Source organism: Schistocerca americana, chromosome 4 (assembly GCF_021461395.2).
Source record: "Schistocerca americana isolate TAMUIC-IGC-003095 chromosome 4, iqSchAmer2.1, whole genome shotgun sequence".
Classification (NCBI taxonomy): domain Eukaryota; kingdom Metazoa; phylum Arthropoda; class Insecta; order Orthoptera; family Acrididae; genus Schistocerca; species Schistocerca americana.
The window spans coordinates 342,432,541-342,441,020 of NC_060122.1; positions in this window are offsets into that span (position 1 = coordinate 342,432,541).

Genomic DNA, 8,480 nt, shown 5'->3' on the forward strand with positions numbered 1-8,480 from the left:
CTTATACGGCGGCAATAAATCCGTCTCGGAACTCTTAGCATGAATGTGTCGGTGACACATGACAACTATTTATACTGTAATATTCAATTTTCCAAATGTTCAAACAATATTCAGATGTTACTACATGCCTACTTTTTTCAGTTTTATGTAATTCGCTACGCTCTGCATCCACAATTATGCGATCTAGAAAGGTACATCGGGTGTAACCGTGCTAACAATAGGCTATGCTTCCTAAGTTCTCCTTTTAGTGTGTCGACTACACAACAAGTGTTTTCTTTATATTGTGCAGTTTACCGTACAATACCTTATATGGATGGCAGACACATGAGAATGGCTACACAACTGAAACAACGTAGTTGTGAACCTTATGATATAAAAGAATGATAATAGCCTTACGAGTAACTGATATAATTTAAGAAAGGTATACTGGTTGTGAACACCATTGCAACTAAAATACTATAAGAATGGTACCTAGCGAGCGCGATGGAGATAGAAAAAATATTCCCTTCCCATCGTAAGACGATCGTCTCAGTTGTTCAGGTGATCAGCAACACTACTATCGATATGGGGTGAAGCACAGATGTGAAATCACCAAAAACAAGACGTGCTGTCTCCAGCACACCTCCAACAGACACCAAGTAACGTGCCCAGTCAGTCCCTCTGATCAAACATGATGCTTTTAATAAATCTTGTACTATTCCGGCCTACAAGCTAGACAGAGAATCATTGCTGGTGATCTTATACGATTGCGGTGTATGATAAGGTGACAACTTGCTCCAGTTCAAAACTTCGCCACGGCTGAAACAGGCGGCATCACTACATAACACAAACTGGAAAAAGTTGCGCACTGCAGTAGTGTGATACGCAACACACAAAAATGCACTCTGGGTTTAAAAGTATTTGGCACGACAGATTGCACACGCTGTTTATGACATCAGTGGAAGTGATAGTCCACTGATACTGTCAACACTGTATTCGTAGCAGCGTAAATTTCACCGGTAATGAGATGGGCATTTAGTGATGAATCTGGTGCCAAACGATCCGGCGAAGTACACAAACTTAAGGAATTTTGCTACGTCGGAAGCAAAATCATCCTTGATAGTTGAAACAAAGACATAAACAGCAGACCAGCGCAGGGACAGAGTGTATTCCTGGCCAAGAGAAGTCTACTGATATCAAACATAGGTCTCAATCTGAGGAACAAATTTCAGAGAATTTACGGTTGGGGCACATCACTGTATGGTAGTGAATCACAGATGGTGGGAAAACCGGAATACAAGAGAACTGAAGTGTCTGAGAGGTCCTGCTACAGAAGAACTCAGAAAACTATGTGAACGGATATGATAAAGATTCAAATGGTTCAAATGGCTCTGAGCACTATGAAACTTAACATCTGAGGTCATCAGTCCCCTAGAACTTAGAACTACTTAAACCTAACTAACCTAAGGACATCACACACATCCATGCCCGAGGCAGGATTCGAAGCTGCGACCGTAGCGGTCGCGCGGTTCCAGACTGAAGCGCCTAGAACCGCTCGGCCACATAGGCCGGCTTATGATATAGACAGATGGGGTTCTCTACGGAATGGGAAAGAAAAGAACATGTTGAAAGCACTGGGGACGAGCGGTTCTAGGCGCTTCAGTCTGGAACCGCACGACTGCTATGGTCGCAGGTTCGAATCCTGCGTCGGGCATGGATGTGTGTGATGTCCTTAGTTAGGTTTAAGTAGTTCTAAGTTCTAGGGGACTGATGACCTTAGATGTTAAGTCCCATTGTGCTCATAGCCACTTGAACCATTTGAAAACACTGGCAAGAAGAAGGGACGGAATAGTAAAGCATGTATTACACAATATCTAGGAAAAGCCTATAGTGTACCAGAGGCAGCTATGGAGGGTAAAAACTGTAGAGGAAGACGGAGAGGATACAAATATTAGTTTGCGATTAAGAGATCAGCACAGAAGAGTAATTCGTGGTGAGCCACATCCAACCAACCAGAAAACTGATGACTAATAAAAAAAAAAACAACCATTGTTTCTGCAGTACTGGGGTCTGGGCTGGCAGACATGTACTTGCGCCAACGAAGTGAATCAGTAGTCGCTCAGCCGACGTCTAACGTCTGTCCAGTGTATTTTGCTGGGGTCTACACTCGGCGCCAAGCCCTGTGGTTGTGTTGTGTGAGCCACAGCGCAGATATCAGCACCATCTACAGGAATCTTGCAGACACAGCCCCTCTTCGACGAATGATGATTTCAGTATCGCTGATCATCGATAAGTCTCTACTACGATGTTACAGAATATCATTATTATGCATAGTGTCGTTGTTTCGGACTAGACACCACGCATTCATACTGATTCGCCTCGATGGGTAGTGAATCCACCATATTCGGGGCGGATGCACAACTACGTTCGACCTCCTGTGGCAATCTCAAAGTAGCGAGCATGGAGGACAGGGACTGGGACAGCAGATAGGTGGCGCTAGGTGGGACTGTTGTTCGGCAGGTAGGGGTGCCGAGATAGTCCGCACTATTGTTGTAGACACTATCTGGCTGGCGCAGTGGTTAATTCAACTGCATAGTTACCGGGAGATCCGGCGTTCTTATCCCAGTGCAGTACGCGTTTTCCCTCGCCGCTGCTGAGTCCGCAGAAATTCCCGATGTGGCAGAAATCAGTAGTTCCTCTCATTTCCTTTCTCGACCCTCCACTTCCAACTTACTTAACCAATATTATCATACACAAAGTGTCTTACAGAAAAATGATATATGTAACTAGACTCTTTTTTTTTAATATTAACAAAAATAAACAGGTCCTCGAATAAGTAAAATTTCATTGTCCCCATGAAGGCTTGAAACTATTCTATTACACGAATAGACTTCTGGGCTGCAAGTCTCAAGAAAACGTTCACGTATGCTCACGATATAAGTACACAATTGCTTCCCTTTTAACAGTAACATAAGTGCACGTAGAGAAAAAGAAATGGTACGTTCACAAGATTATACGCAGTGATGTAAATCATAATGCTTATCTCTGTTTAAGAAACGTCGAATACTGAAACTGCAGTTAGTAATGATGAGAATAAGGAGGCTCCTTTCTGGCTGATTATCTGTGCAGCTTTAAAACAGGTATTTAATCACTCATGTTACACTTCAAAGTCAGTAACTGTTAATGGCAAGGTACTTTTCATTAGCTTTAGTAATTTTTCCAAGTATGAGGTTAATAATTTAGATGACAGTTGCTTCCATTATGATCACATAGTTTTGAGAAGTTTCTCGATTGCGTTAATGACAAATATAAATCTTAATTTTATACAGTAATAAGCAACGCTGATGCCTTTAAGTGAGTAGACGATGGTAGCTGAATTTAGAAATATTTGAGTGAATACAATGCAAAGTAGACTGTATGTCTCCATATGGACGGGTGACGGTACACGATTTGAGAAAATTCTTACTGAATACAAAGCAAGCCAGACCCCATGTTTTCTTGTAACATCGGGATCAGCGTGGGGAAGGAGGCTAGGCTCCGCTCCCTCCGGTGCTGAAGTCAGGTAGGTGTGACCACATGATCAATTCAGTTGCAGCAACCTCCGCAGACAGCTGGCGATCGCGTACAGACAGTCGGACTGCTGCAGTGCTGCCAACCTTCGTCACCAGCATGCGATGATTGTTACGAAGTAGAGTGAGAAGTCAGTGTCAGTGAACGACAGTGGTTGGAAAGTGCAAAGCTACCATTGCTCAGATCGCTGATGAAATCGCCCATCGTCGTTAAACAAAACTTCCAGTTGCTTAACACAGTTCCGATCCGCAACTATAGGAACATGTGTTATTCATTGATTTTACGTTTACCAGAGTCAAAGAGATAAATACCATTTATCTTTGCTGACTTTGCAAACTGTACTAAAAATAAACTTCACCATTTTTTTGTCCCTACTGGAGCCCATTTAGTGTTATTTTATTCATTCTAAATACTTCGACACACGCACTACAATAGTGTGCTTTCATGACAAATAGATATAATCCATGCACAACCAAAGGTCCAAATTTGTCCATCTACTCATCACAACGCGGCAACAATTAGGTCCGTAGCAGAGACTAATATTGTCAGCTGCCATTTTTCACAAGGAACTCTTCGTAGGAATCCTACACAAAGCGTGGCTCGTGTACTTTTCATAATTGTCTGCGTTATTAGTGTCCGATAGATCCACAGTATTTTGTGTTTCCGACTCGTCTCCACCATTTGTGCGGAGATGAGCACCCCTTCATTGGCATATCCATACTTTTCACCGGAACTTTGTTTTCACATCAGTGAGACAACCTCCTGTACGTAGTGTGATAGGAGTATAGGACGTGAAGTTCACGTGAAGTGTCACATTGAAGTATAGCGTTCGCGCGTTTACGTACTCTTGGTATTCTTCACCAAAACTAGCAGTTCTTTCATGCTCCTCCCTGGATCACGATAATCTCTACATAAAAATACTTTCACAGTATACACACTTTCCTTTTACAAATTACTATGGTAGGGTTCACACAGATTTTTAAGAATTGATACTGTTATTTACTGACTGCGTTTCCAACAGTGGAATATACTCGTCAGAGGCATACATACTGGCATAGTACTCTAAACAACAGAAGTAATCACGCGGAAAATGTTAGAGGACCAGGCTTTCTAGACCTGCACATCTCGTGACAAGTTACCTAACCCTTCGGTATGGAATGACAAAGAATAAAACAAAGCCCCTAGTTCCTTCGATTGCTCAGACTTTTGCAAAAACAGTCCCTGGCTCAGTTTGCCTTTTGACAGTATCTTTCTTTTTAATTATAAGGAAAGCAAGCGAAACAACATTATAAGAAAAAGACAACGCATTATCCGAATCAAAGTGGATTGGTTAAAACTCAATATAATAACCTCCAGTCTGGGTAATCATTTCCATACGTTTGCTGCTTAAAGTAAGGAACGTCAGTGGGTGTAACTTTCCCACGATTATTCCAGTGTACACACCATACGCTGCTGCTAGCAGAAAATTTTCAATTCTGGGTAATGTTTTGCCCTAGGTTTTTGTATAACGGATAGATATAGATATTTGACAGAATATGGGTGTTTAAAATTTTCTCGCGTGTTCAGGCTTCTGCTGATCAAATGGTTCAAATGGCTCTTAGCACTATGGGATTTAACATCTATGGTCATCAGTCCCCTAGAACTTAGAACTACTTAAACCTAACTAACCTAAGGACATCACAAAGCACCCAGTCATCACGAGGCAGAGAAAATCCCTGACCCCGCCGGGAATCGAATTCTGCTGGTCGAATATTTTCATTTTTAAGTAATAAAATAAACTTCATCTCTAAATCGATACTTAGACTGTAGAGAAATTTACAAAACCAACACTATTTGGCCTACTAACTACGTATATATCTCGTTATGCAGCTAAATTAGGTCATGGTTTCGACTCTACTATGATAGTTACGATCAGTCAATCTTACAGAGTAACAAGGATCTCTTCGTATTAGTATAAAGTAAACGATGGTTCCACCTAACAGTTAGTTAAAGTAACACATTTTTCTACATAGTTTATATCGATGGAGAACACATTTGTCTGCGTACTATCCATGGGATTCATCGATCATTTAAAAAAATAAAAATATACACATCTATACAATCGTACAATGTAACTTACAAAACGTCATCTTGAGGGTTGTTCTTATCGACTGAGAATTACGTTACTAAATATATAATTGTTTTAAGTAAGAGGAGCCTTTAACCTTTTGAGAATTACGATAAGATGAAAGTTAGGATCCTTCATGAGGAATCTTTCCTTTTCTGAAAGGGCTTTTGCGTAGGAGTTACCATTTTTTGTTTCTGTGCTTCAGGAGAGAAGGTTTTGGACTGAGTTTAATAAAATTAGGTCTGAGGTGGGCTGACTGCTTGTCAGGTGCGTTCCTTCTCACTTGGGAACTAGTGTTCAACGAAATAATTGCTTGACGAGTATTTTGGTTCACAGCATCCCTTTACACCCACGGAAAAGAGGTAAAAAGGTGTCGTGAGGAACGTCATTCGTGTTATATACGTAACTTCTTATCACTAAGAATTTTCTGGGGGAAAAGTGAACAAATGACGAGAAGAACTCCGCCAATTCAGTTTTTTGACGCTCGCTAAGGCACCCAGATTCTTGCACCTTGGCATAAATCTTATTGATTAGATTAGATTAGATTTACTTTCATTCCAATTGATCCATAGTGAGGAGGTCCTACAGGATCTAGAACATGTCAGAAAAACAACAATACATGACAAATATCTACAACTTAAACAATGAAGCTAATGTACCATTCCACAAGTCCCAAGTGATTTGATCGTCATTTTTAATGAACACTATATGAAAGAGTCATTTTACAAATACTAATGCACTGAATTTAAAATAAAAAAGTTTTTTATTTATTTATAAGGTAATAAACGTGTAACACAACTATTACAATACAATGAACACATTGCTGCACAGAAATGGTGCAGAAGTTGGATTGTACTTACACACACACATACACACACACACACACACACACACACACACACACACACATATTTACATTGAACACATTACTGCACTGAAATTGTGCAGAAGTTACAAGAGTTGGTTTAACTGAGAAATTCGTCAATGGAGTAGAAGGAGTTGGCCACCAATAAATATTTTAGGCTTCTCTTAAACTGAATTTCATTGGTTGTTAAGATTTTTATGGCTGCTGACAAGTTACTGAAAATGTGTGTTCCTGGATAATGCACACCTTTTTGTACAAGACTAAGTGACTTTAAATCGTTGTGAAGATTATTCTTATTTCTAGTATTGATAGCATGAATTGAGCTGTTGGTTTGAAAAAGTGATAATTTTTAATGACAAATTTCATTAAGAAATAAATATACTGGGAAGCAGTAGTTAGTATCCCTAGTTCCATAAACAGGCTTCAGCAGGATGTTCTTGAGTTCACACCACATATAACTCTTACTGCACGTTTTTGTGCCCAGAAAACTTCAGCTTGGCTTGATGAATTACCCCAAAAAACAATCCCATACGACATTATGGAATGAAAGTAAGCATAGTATGCCAGCTTTTTCATCTCTATATCCCCTATGTCTGACACAATTCGCATTGCAAATAGAGATTTGTTAAGACGCTTCAGCAGTTCTGTCGTGTACTCCTCGCAGTTGAATTTATTATGAAGCTGTAATCCCAAGAATTTAACACTGTCCATTTCTTCTATCTGCTTGTCATAGTATGTTAGGCATATACTTGTGTGACACCCATTATAAACTCTGAACTGCATGTAGTGTGTTTTTTTCAAAGTTTAGTGACAAAGAATTGGCTATGAACCAGTGATTAATGTCCACAAATATTTTATTAGCTGATCTTTCTAAGACAACACTTGATATGGTATTTATTTCAATGTTTGTGCCATCAGCAAAGAAAATGGACTTGGCATCTGGTAATGTTACTGATGAAAGGTCATTGATATACACAAGAAAAAGTAAGGGCCCCTAAATGGTACCTTGTGGGACCCCAGATGTAATGAGTTCCCAGTTGGATGATGCCTGATAGCTTGATACATGTCTCTTTCCTAATAACACCCTTTGTTTCCTGCCAGAGATACAAGATTTGAACCTTTTTGCTGCATTTCCTGTTACACTATAATATTCTAATTTATTTAAAAGGATATTGTGATTTACCCAGTCAAATGCCTTTGACAGATCACAAAATATACCAGTTGCCTGCAATTTTTTGTCTAATGAATTAAGCACATTTTCACTGTAAGTGTAGATAACCTTCTCTATATCAGAACCCTTTAGAGACCCAAACTTTGACTTTTACAGTATGTTATTTGAGATAAGATGGTTATAAAGCCGATTGTACATTACTTTTTCTAAAAGTTTTGAGAATGCTGGCAACAGTGAAATTGGATGTAAATTTGATGCTGTTTCTTTATCTCCCTTCTTAAACAGTGGCTTAACTTAAGCATATTTCAATCATTCAGGAAATATTCCACTGTTAAACGACTGGTTACACAGATAGCTTAATATGTTACTTAGCTCAGAATCACATTCTTTAATTAACTTTGTTGATATTTCATCAAATCTACTAGATGCTTTTGATTTTAAAGATTTTATGATGGACATTATTTCTACTGGGGTAGTGAGGGTCAAATTCCTATGATGGAAGTTACTTGAAATGTCTGGTCTGAGGTATTCCATAGCAGCATCTACTGAACCTGACAACCCTATCTTTTCAGTAACAGTTATAAAATGTTTGTTAAAAAGTTCTGCAACACTATACACATCTGTCACCAATGTATCATTTACTCTTAATGCTATTTGTTCCTCTTCATGCCTGGTTCTACTGGTCTCCTCCTACACTATATCCCATATTGTCTTTATTTTGTTATCTGATATGACTATCTTTTCCTTGTAATATATTTGCTTTGATGTCGATATTACAATCTTTAATA